We start from the raw sequence: 10,685 nt of genomic DNA, 5'->3' as shown, positions 1-10,685 counted from the left end.
CCCCAATGTATGTTTTTGGCTCCTTTGCCCAAGCTAATTGTAGCTAACTGCAGCTGCAAGGGTATTTTCCTGTGTCCTCTATCTGTTGTTGGTCTGCTTGTATACTTTGCAGCAGCACCATGTTTTTGTTATGACTTTGTAATTTGCAGTCAGGCATTGTGATGGCCCCAGTATTATTCTTTTTGCTTAAGATTACTTCAACTGTTTTGGTTCCTTTGTATTTGGAAACTCATTTTAGATTTTTTTCCAGTTCTGTGAAGAATGTCACTGGTGTGTGGATGGGATCAAGGTGAACCTATAGGTCACTTTTGGCAATGTGGCCATTTTAACAATGTTAATTCTGCTAATCCATGAACAAGGGAGGTCATTCCGTATTCTGTCTGCAATTTTTTCTTCAGTATTCTAAAATTTCCATGGTTGGTCTTTCATCTCCTTGGTTAGGTTGATGCCCAGTTGTAGCTTCCTCTCCCTCCCCCTTTACCTTCTCCCTCTCAGAGCTACTTTGAAGAGAATTGCTTTCTGGATTTCTTTCCCAACTGGTGTATAGAAAAAGCTGTTGATTTTTAATACTGATTTTTATTCCCTGCTGGTTTGTTCAATTTTCTCTCAGCTCTCAATGTCTTATGGAAAGGTTTTAAGAGTCCTCAAAGAATAGGACCATATCATCTGCAAACAAGGATAACTTGATTTCTCCTGCCTGATTGCTCCATCTAACACTTCAAGAATTATATTGAATAGACATGCTGAGGGAGGACATCCTTGCCATTCAGGATGGCAGCTGTGAGTTATGTATGGCCTCTAAAATACTGAAAGATGGTCCTTCATTGATCACCTAGAGTCTTCAGGGCTTTAATCATAAAGTGATGCCGAGTCATCCTTGCATCGCTGTTACGAAACCAACTTGACCATGGTGTATGATATTTTTTAATGTGTTGCTGAATTCGGTTTGCTAGTATTTTATTAAGGATTTTTACACCTATGTTATCATGGATACTGGTCTATAGTTTTTTTTGTTGTGTCCTTGTCCATTGTTGGTGTCCAGGTGATGTTGAGTTTGGACATGTTTCTTTCCTTTCCATTTCATGGAATACTTTGAGGAGCTCTGAGGTTCTTTTTTAAAGGTCTGATAAAACTCAGCAGTGATTCCATGTGGACCTGGGCTTTTCTTTATTGGAGACTTTTTATTACTGCTTCAAACTCATTGCCTGCTATGGATGTTTGGGTTTTTAAAAATCACCTTGGTTCAGTTTTATTAGGTCATGTGTCCAGAAATGTATCCATTTCTTCTAGGCTTTCCAATTTGTTAGGATCCTCTGGATTTCAGTGGTGTCAACAGCATCTGTCGTAACATCCCTTTTCTCATTTCTAATTGTATTGATTTGGGTCTTCTTTTGGTTTGGCTATAGGTTGACAATCTTGTTTTCTTTTCAGAGAACCAACTTTTTGCTTTGTTGATCCTATGTACTGTTCTTTTAGTCTCTATCTCACTCATTTTAGCTCTCTGTAAGTTTTTCCTTTCACTGGAGTTGATTTTGGTTTGTTCTTGTTTTTGTAAGACTTTGAGATGCTTCATTATTTGACATCTGATTTTTTAAGGTAGGCACTTAGAGCTGTAATTTCCTCTTAGAACTGCCTTTGCTCTATCCCAGATTTCTTTGTTTCCATTTTCTTCTCAAAATTTTAAAATTTCCTCAATGACCTACTCTGAAAAGTATATTATTATTAAATCTCCATGTGCTTGTATAGTTTCTGTGGTCATTCTTGCTATTGATTTCTAGTTTCTTTACATTACATTATGATCTAATAAGATGCAAGAAATTATTTCAATTTTTTATATTTGTTAAGGTTTGCTTTATGGCTAAGAATATGATCTATTTTTGAGGGCATCCAAACATGAGCTGCTCAGAAGAATGTACATTCTGTGGTTGCTTGATGGAGTATTCCATAGACATCTGTTCAGTCCACTGGATTGGTGTAGCTTAACTCTGTTGTTTCTTCATCGATTTGTTTGGACTACCTATCTATTGGTGACAGAGGACTATTGAAGTCACCCATTTATGTCAAGCGATGCTTGTTTTCTGAAATCAGGTGCACAAATGTCTGGTATATATGTATCTATAATTGTTTTATCTTCTTGGGGATTGTTCCCTTTACTAATATATGGTGGCTTTTTTTTGGTCTTGGCTACCTTTCACTTTCAGTCTGCACGTCTCTGCTTGAGGTATTTTTTTCAGACAGAATTGGGTCTTGTTTTTAATTCAATTCAATCTGACAGTATGTCTTTTAATTAGAGCATTTGAGACCATTTACATTTAGCGCTATTACAGAAAGGTATATAAAACCTTTCTAATGTTTGATTCCCTCCTAATTTTCAATAGCTTATCTACTCTTCCTCTTCTGTGTGCAGGATTCACTTAAGTATCTTCTACAAAGTGGGCTTGGTGGTCATGAATTTTTGTTTAGTTTACCCTTATCTTGGAAAGCCTTTATTTCTCCTTCAATTTTGAAGTGTAGCTTTGCTGGATATAGTAATCCAGGTTGGCAGATGATTTCACTCAGGGCTTGAAAATTCCACACCCTTCTGACCTTTACAGTTTTTGCAGAGAGGTCTAGAATTATTGTGATGGGTCTGCCTCTGTGAGTGAACAGGCATTTCTCTCTTGTAGCTTTCAAGATTCTGTCCTTGTTCTGTACTCTTGTCATTTTAACTGTAATGCGATGTGGGGAGGTTCTTTTCTGGTTGTGCCTGTCTTGAGTTCTAAGTGCCTCACGTATCTGGATGCCTGTATCAGTCTCAAGATCTGGAAATTTTTCTGTTATTTTATTAAACAGATCTTCTATGCCTTTCATACCATGTCCTCTTTTACACCAAAAATGTGTAAGTTTGGTTTGAGTTCTTGAATGTTTTGTTCATAATTTCTTGGATTTTTATTAGTGTCTGCATGCAGTAATTCCTCAGCCTTACCTTCAAGCGGTGATTTTTTAATTATTTATTTTTAAATGTTTTAGCATGTTAAGAAAAATTGTTCAGCAACTTCAATACATTACTTATCTGGTTAAAGATTAAGCTTTAGAGAGCAATGAACTGACAAATTAGAACAAATCAGAAGCAACACAAATTGCTCCTATAGAAGGGCACATCTTACCCTTTTGGTGTATGGCAACCATCAGAGGACGATCTTCTGGGTGCAAGTATGTTAGGATTGATGTCCCGATCAGATCCTGAGGTAGGTAACTCAGCAAAGGCACTGCTCTGGGATAGATACACAATGCAGGAAGTGTGGTATATTCATCAGGTTAATTTTATACTTTACATATTTTTAAAAATACTTCTTTGCAGAAGTCTTCAATAGTGATTATGCCCAAAGTAGGCTGTAAGCAGTGCAGGCTGTGAAAAGGTAACCCCACAATTGGTTTGTTTTGAGAAGAGAGTTTGGCTACCTATGTGCTGAGGTCAGAGTAACTTGCACCCATTCTGTTCCGAACAATTAAAACTTTAACTAGAAGGACAGTGTTCTAATTACAACCGTATAATTTTGTCTATTCTGTTCCTAATTTGATAATGCTCTCTTATCCTTTATACGCTTTGCTTACATTAATGTCCATAGAACTATACAACTGCACACTCTTGCATGTAGTCCCACCCTTGTACATAGCTCGCCTTTACTCCAATTGATTACTAATAAAAATGAGTGGCTTGGATGGACCAGCACCTTTGCTAATTAAGCATTGGCTGTCCTGGCTCCCTGCTTCTCTTAGTTCTTTTAGCTTTTTTCTTAGGCTTGTACTGTACACTGAACAGGTGACAAGAGCCTACTGTGGAGGCTTCAGGTAACATTTCAGGGGTTTCCAGTACTTCTTGGTCTGGGAATGTATGTTGCCATTTACTTGCCTAGCTTATCTGAGACCCTGGGTTAAACCCCCAACTACACACACATGCACACATGCCAAAAATAAACTAAATTTTAAATAAGAAAAACTTGCCATAAAGAAAAATAAACTTGAGCCATTTTCATGGAAATGAATGCATCTTGAGACCATAATGTTAATGAAATAAACACATAAGCTTCATTATGTATATGGCTTCTCTTACATGAGAAACCCAAAATAAAAATAAAGAGCAAAATAAAAGATAGATAATAGGAAGTAGGGACACAGATCTTTCTCAAAGGGGAAGAGGCTCAAATGATGGAAAGAGGGGGAAGGGAGGGGAAGGAGAGGTGAGTTAAGTAATTAAGATGTATTGTGTACATATGCACCAACTCCACTTAAGGAATGTAAACATTATGTACTACACATATGTACTAACATTTTTTAAAAATTAAGAAAAGGAGAAACTTTTACACGAAAGATTTTCATGAAAGCATTTACCAAAGAAACCATTTAACTTTCTGCCCTTTGGGGAAATGGTTATGCAATCTAATAAATCTTGGTGGTCATCTGGCATTTTGCATCAAAATCATCCAGGGAACACTTAAAAAAACAGATGCGTAGGCTCACTATAGGCTTAAATCAGAATCTCTAGAGGTAACACTAGAAGTCTATTTTGCTGCAAGTTCAGAAAAGTCCGATGTCCACCATTATGCTGTCATTTATAAAATCTATGAAGATCACATCAGAACACAGAAAAATGCTGATGTTAAGCGACTAGAGCAGGTTACAAATTAATATAGCATTCTTACAGCTTGAACTTCAGTGTCCCCCAGAGGCCATGTATTAAAGACCTGGTCTTCAGTCCAAGTGTTAAATGGATGAAACATTTAGTAGACAGAGCTTCATGGAAAGAAGTTAGGTCACTGGAAGCATCAGGCCCTGGCCCTTTCTTCTTTTATTCTATTTCCTGGTCACTATGAGATGAGCACCTCTGCTCTATTTTGTGCTCTCAGCATGATACTCTTCCCTGCCACAGGGATAAAGGTAATGTAGCCAGCAAACAATGGAAGAGAATCCTGCAACCACCAGTCAAAATAAACCTTTTTCCTTATGAGTTAACTCAAGTATTTTGTCATGGTAAAAGAAAACTAACACAGACACGATTAAAAACACCAAGGTACAATGTTGCCCTCAAATATTAAATAGACAGATAACCGTAGGTTCACAGGAAACTTATATGGTAAGACCAAGGACAATTTAGAAATATCGGAGTCCATAAACATTTTCTATGTATAAAAAGCCACACATATTAATAAAATAAATTTAAGCTATTTTCTGAATCATCCTTATAAATTTTATTCCTTTATACAGATTACATTATACAAAACAACTCACCATTTACCATTTGGTTTCAGGGTAACTATTTTTATTTATTTTTTTGGTACCGGGGAGTGAACTCAGGACCTTGTGCTTGTGAGGCAGGTGTTGGCACCACTGAGCTAGATCCCCAGCCCCAGAGTAACTATTTTTAAATAAACCCATTTTCCTATGTTAAGACTTTCAAAATCAAAATTAAAACCTATTATTGTTGTGACCAGGATTTTGACATTTGTTTACACTTATGTGTGGCCCAGTGTACTGGTTCGCAGATACTCAAATTTCATGAATAAGTGAAATTTTAAAACAAATGTGTGTGGAAGAAGGCAGACACTGATGTGATGCAAGTTTACTTTTTCTAAATACATTTAAAAAATAGCAATAAGCAATAGCTGCTCTCTACCATCACAATCCCTTGAATAACAAAAACTATTTTAACAGTCCCCTGAAAAAAAGGAGGAATGATACGTTCAAAATACTCACACAGACCCTCCCTTAGCCACCCCCTGTAACAGGGATTGAACTTAGGACCTTGAGCTTGTGAGGCAGGGGTGGGGCCACTGAGATAAATCCCTGGCCCTGATATATTCAAAACAAAGAAAAATTTTTCAAATAAATACATCTACCAAAAAAACATCCAAAACAAACAAATTCTGTTCTTTTACTTCCACTTTTATTTTAGGAGGGGTGGTACCAAGGATTGAACTCATGACCCTGTGCTTGCAAGGCAGGCACGGCACCACTGAGCGAAATCCCTGGCTCTCTCTCCTTTTGACTAATTAAAATTTCACCTTAAAGTGATGTGAGGAGCACTTCTTAAGAGGGAATAACCCTAGTTTGAGTACAATCAGTCACACTATGCATGTTCTTGGCAAACTGGCCCCTGGGTTCCTCTTTTATAAAATGGGAGCACTACTGCCTCTCCTACCTAAAGCAGTATTATAAAATGTAATATAGTATCTTGTAAATTCTTAGAAATATAACACCCAAGATATTTATAACAGAAATTTAGACAACACTAATTCCAATGTAATTAACAAAACCAAACAGGCAAGTGGATGTGTTTAATTATATAATGCAGAAAAGTATGCATACATAATGTAAATTTTTTTCACATTTTTATGTATTTTCAGAAACAAGTTTCATTTAGGCTTAAAAGAATACTTAAATTTCATCTACTTCAAGAAAAACACAATCTGGGGTGTGTGTTGTGGTAAAAATTCTTTTATCCACTGGGATTCGAGGCACTATCAAAAAAAGAAACAACAAAACCCAAAAACAACAAAAAATAAAACCAGAAAGACTCATCTAAAGGCAAATATAGAATTAATCATGCACTTAACATAATTAAAAAGGAATAAAATCTCTATATGAAACGGTAAAAATCTCATTTTGGGGCCAGGTCTTCAAGCAGCCAAAGCATCATTTAATGACAATAATTTTCATAATTACATTTTAATCAAGTCCAAATATGATGCCTACTAAAGTTAATTCCAGCAGAGATAAAGTCTGTGTACACTGAATAACTAGTTTCCTCATCACAAAAACTCTAATAATTAAAATAGGAGTAAGTAACAGGTTTAATGCTATTTATGGTTATACCTAACTACACAAATAACAGGGATTTGAAATGCTACTTAGTAATGGATGTTCTTATTAAGCTGGTAAATCAGTTTTGCTCTGAGCTAAAAATGTTTATAGAGTTTAGGAGCCATCCTGGAAGCTCAAGCAATCTTTTCATTCTTGGACTGCAGCCAACAGGCCTCTGTATCCCTGTGTGACTGCTGGTTTTGGGGTTTCATCTAAACGCAGGTCCTCCTACCTTACCTTCATAACCAGAGTGAATCTTTTCAACCAGTGCTAGACAGCAAGGATCTGGTTCTGGGTAGGCAGAGCTGTGTACATAAATCAAATAGGGGATGATTCGAAACAGGGAGTAATTCTTCTCTTGCTTTCTGTCTTCACATCTGCTGAAGAGATCAGAGATGGTTAGTGCTGGTCCTCAGGCACTGTGCTTGCCTGCTGTGAAACAGGCTGGGAAATACTTCATTGTCAATTCCCAAGACAGATATCCAGATCCAACATGTTTAAAACGCCTGTTTTCCACAGGAGTTTAACATTTCAGTACCTCCAATTATCTCTTGGAGTTCAAATGTTCAAGACTGAATTCCTGCTCCTCTCTTCCTACCCATCATGTCCTGCCCTCCTGCCATAGAGGATTCGGGACCATGAGTCCCCAGGAGGCCTTGGCACTGCCAGGGAAGCTCCCGCCTGCTGGCCCCCATCTTGCCCTACCCGTCCTCCCACTGCTCCACTTTTATGACTCTGCTTCCTCCGTCACCCCCAACTTCTCCCAGCCCTGCCTATAAGCACTCGTACCTGTCTCCCAGCTTCCTGCTCTTTCTGAGAATTTTCCAGGCCTGTCCAGTCCAAGGATTCTATATGTACTTATGATCTCAGAATGAGTTTCTAAAAGATAAAGTTCCCATTCACTTCCATCCTGCTCACAAGGCCCATCTTTGCCAGCGGGAATCCCTTTAGGGTGGCTGTGGTGCCTCGTAAGATTCTCCTGTGGTCTCCAGTGACCTCCCTTGTGTCATTGTGAGATGCCCCAGGCAGGTATTTGTCTAGGAATCCCTTGTTTCTAGCCACCGGAAGTGGCATTAATATTCAGAGGCCAAATCTGCACAGGAGGAGTGGTTGATGCTACAGCAGCGATGTCATTGCTTCTAGGAAGTGTCAGTGGACAGACCTAGGCAGTTTCACTTTTCAGACAGGAAGCAGAAAGTACACCATAAAGGGTCAGTCATGTTGCCTACTGTGTTGGAAGATTCTGTGGACCAGCAGAGGGCAGGGAGGACAGTGAAGGCCAGGTGAAGAGACACCTGGGCTGTAAGATCAATGAGGATGGGCACACGCGATTTGCTCCACAGAACTAGGGAGGAGAGTGGAGGAAATGGTGGTAGTGCAGATGGCACCAAACTGGTTACTAGCCTGCGGTTAGAATGCACTGGTTTCTTATACAATTTTGTCCATTTTTGTGTTATGCTAGAAAATTCTGAAGGAAGAAAGTTTTGATAAGTTCATTCAGAAGGCACAGCTTCTTCTTGTTCAGCCGCTTTATCTTTATTCTCTACCCTTACCTCTCTCCTCATTCCAGCCACACTGGACTCCTTTTCACTCCCACAGGCCCGGTGTCCCACCCCAGGGCCTTTGCACTTGTGGTTTCCTCTGCCTGGTGCACACTTCCTCAGACACTTCCCATCCTTCCAGCTCTTGTGTGGCTCATCCCCTCATCTCTTTCAGGTCTGGCTGCAATCAGGCTGATCTCTCATTGTGACTTAGATGCAACAAAATGCATGTGCAAATTCAACTGCTAGTGCCATTTTACTGAGGGGCTGTAGGTGTGGTGGTGCATCCCAGCACTTGGGAGGCTGAGGCAGGAGGATTATAAGTTTGACGTCAGTCTGAACTACATAAGGAGACCCTGTCTCAAATAAACAAAAAACCACCAGCACCACCACTATAAATCCCCAATGCACCTCTCTCCTTCATAAATCACCCAGCCTCAAGGACTCTGTCATAGCAATTAAAAAGGACTAAAACAGCCCAGAACTCAACAGTAATCTCTCCCGTAACCCAGAACTCTTCCTCAGCTTCACTGTTCTGTCTGCAGACCTTATCAGCAGCAGACACACATCCTCACGTTACAGATCTCTTCCTTTCAGAAATCAAGTACAGATGAAGGCAAGAACTGTTTTGGTGGCCACACTGTACTAGTGGCTGGCTCAGGAACAGGCTCTAAAAGTATTTATTACTACAACAAACACAGCACTTCCTGCAGGGCAGGCTCTGTTCTGAGGGCTCCATAAACAGCACACTTGAGAATGACCCAAGGGACTCCCACCTGCTCACCCTTCCCGAGGTGACCTCTTGCTCTGTGTCCAAATACTACCTGCTCGAATCTCCCCAATTCCCAGAGATATCTGACTCAGCTACCCCACATGCATTTCTCTCTTATCAAAATCCAGTTCTTGGAGCAGTTAGTATCTTCAATACCATATTAGCGATCACATTACCATAGTGCATTAAATTTTAAGATGGTAAAGGTGATTGGTGTAAATCCTGTAAGAAATCAGTAATACCTGTCACAGTCACTCCAATTCACTGTCTCTGGATCTTTAAAACCTTTCAATAAATATAAATATTTTGCTTTCTTTAAAGTTATTTAAAAACCCAAAATTGAAAGGTAGCCAACTGAAGAAAAAATATAGTCACTTAAAAGTGTACTTCATATCCAGTGCTTCTTGTGATTCTTATTTACCACCAGCATCAAGAATTCTTTCTCCATCTCTTTTCCTATTGAATTATTATCTTGTCTTCTCATGAATATGTTTCTTCTCAATTCAAATGAAAATTCCTTGTGGCAAGAACCAAGTCTTTTTTTTTTTTTTTTAAATCCACAAGAGAATCTAGCTAAATACAAAAGAACCAAAGTAAGTGCTGAATAAAAATCTCAGCTCAATGCACATTTCTGAGTTCCCAAGCTCCTCTACTTATCGGATCCTACAAAAAAAGGATTTCACCGGGACATATTCATACTGTGAATCTAGAAAAGAGAAAAAAATGTCACTCTATTCTTCCTAGGACAGCTCTTCCTCGGCCAGGCAATCTTGCACTACTACCAAGCTGAAGCCTACATACATCTTTTGTAAGAGTCGCTCTGATTGCAAGAGGGTCCTGTCCCTTACCCTGACGGCTTCTCACTGTCCGCAGCCATTAGGCAAGGCAGTGCTGGACGTGCACTTTCCTTTTGGACCTCTGTGCTCTTCCCGGCACCCTTAACTGACCACACTCACTATTTCAAAGGTTGCTATAATCACCCTTTTGACATATTCACCCTATTCCACTGTAATGAGTCTGGACATTTCCAAATAATTGGAAATTTAGACTATTTCCAGCTTTTAGCTCCATGATGCATGAATTTCTGAGTTTTTTTCCCCTTTACTTTAAATTCTTTCCTTGGATAAATTTCTAAAAGATGAATCTTGGCTTAAATGATATGATCACTTTATTATTTCTCGTCATGCATTGCTAAACTCCAAAAACAATGTACTAATTTAGTGTCACCATATTTTCTCTCACTATTTTTGCACAACAACCCTCATGTCAATGGTTTGTATCAACTTTACTAATTTACTACATGGCAGTTTAGAAATAAATTTCCCTATCTTAGGGTCAAATGAAGGACCAGTGTTTGTATTTCCTCTGGTAGGGCTCCCTGAAAATACATTTTCGGTGCATCTGTACACTGGAATGAAAACTCCTGTGATAGGAACCACTGAAAACTGTCAAAAGTCTGATAAATAGGGGAGTTCTCGGGCTGGATCACAGCTCATGCGCCGTTCTTTTCCTGACTGGCAGGAATGACAGAT

The 10,685-nt window shown here is 39.0% G+C and overlaps 1 long non-coding RNA gene across 1 annotated transcript; it reads right to left on the bottom strand.

Annotated features, from left to right (window-relative positions):
- Positions 1-179: 179 nt before the first annotated feature.
- On the bottom strand, positions 180-7,367 carry LOC104869162. Its single transcript, XR_782210.3, has 2 exons — positions 7,078-7,367; positions 180-3,253 (listed from the first exon to the last, which is right to left on the bottom strand). It is a non-coding gene; the product is annotated as an uncharacterized LOC104869162 (long non-coding RNA).
- Between the last annotated feature and the right edge of the window lie 3,318 nt (positions 7,368-10,685).

Source organism: Fukomys damarensis, unplaced genomic scaffold, assembly GCF_012274545.1.
Source record: "Fukomys damarensis isolate Sample0158 unplaced genomic scaffold, DMR_v1.0_HiC HiC_scaffold_28163, whole genome shotgun sequence".
Classification (NCBI taxonomy): Eukaryota; Metazoa; Chordata; class Mammalia; order Rodentia; family Bathyergidae; genus Fukomys; species Fukomys damarensis.
Note: the sequence above shows the minus strand (reverse complement) of the source record. Positions and strands in the feature narration are given on the sequence as shown.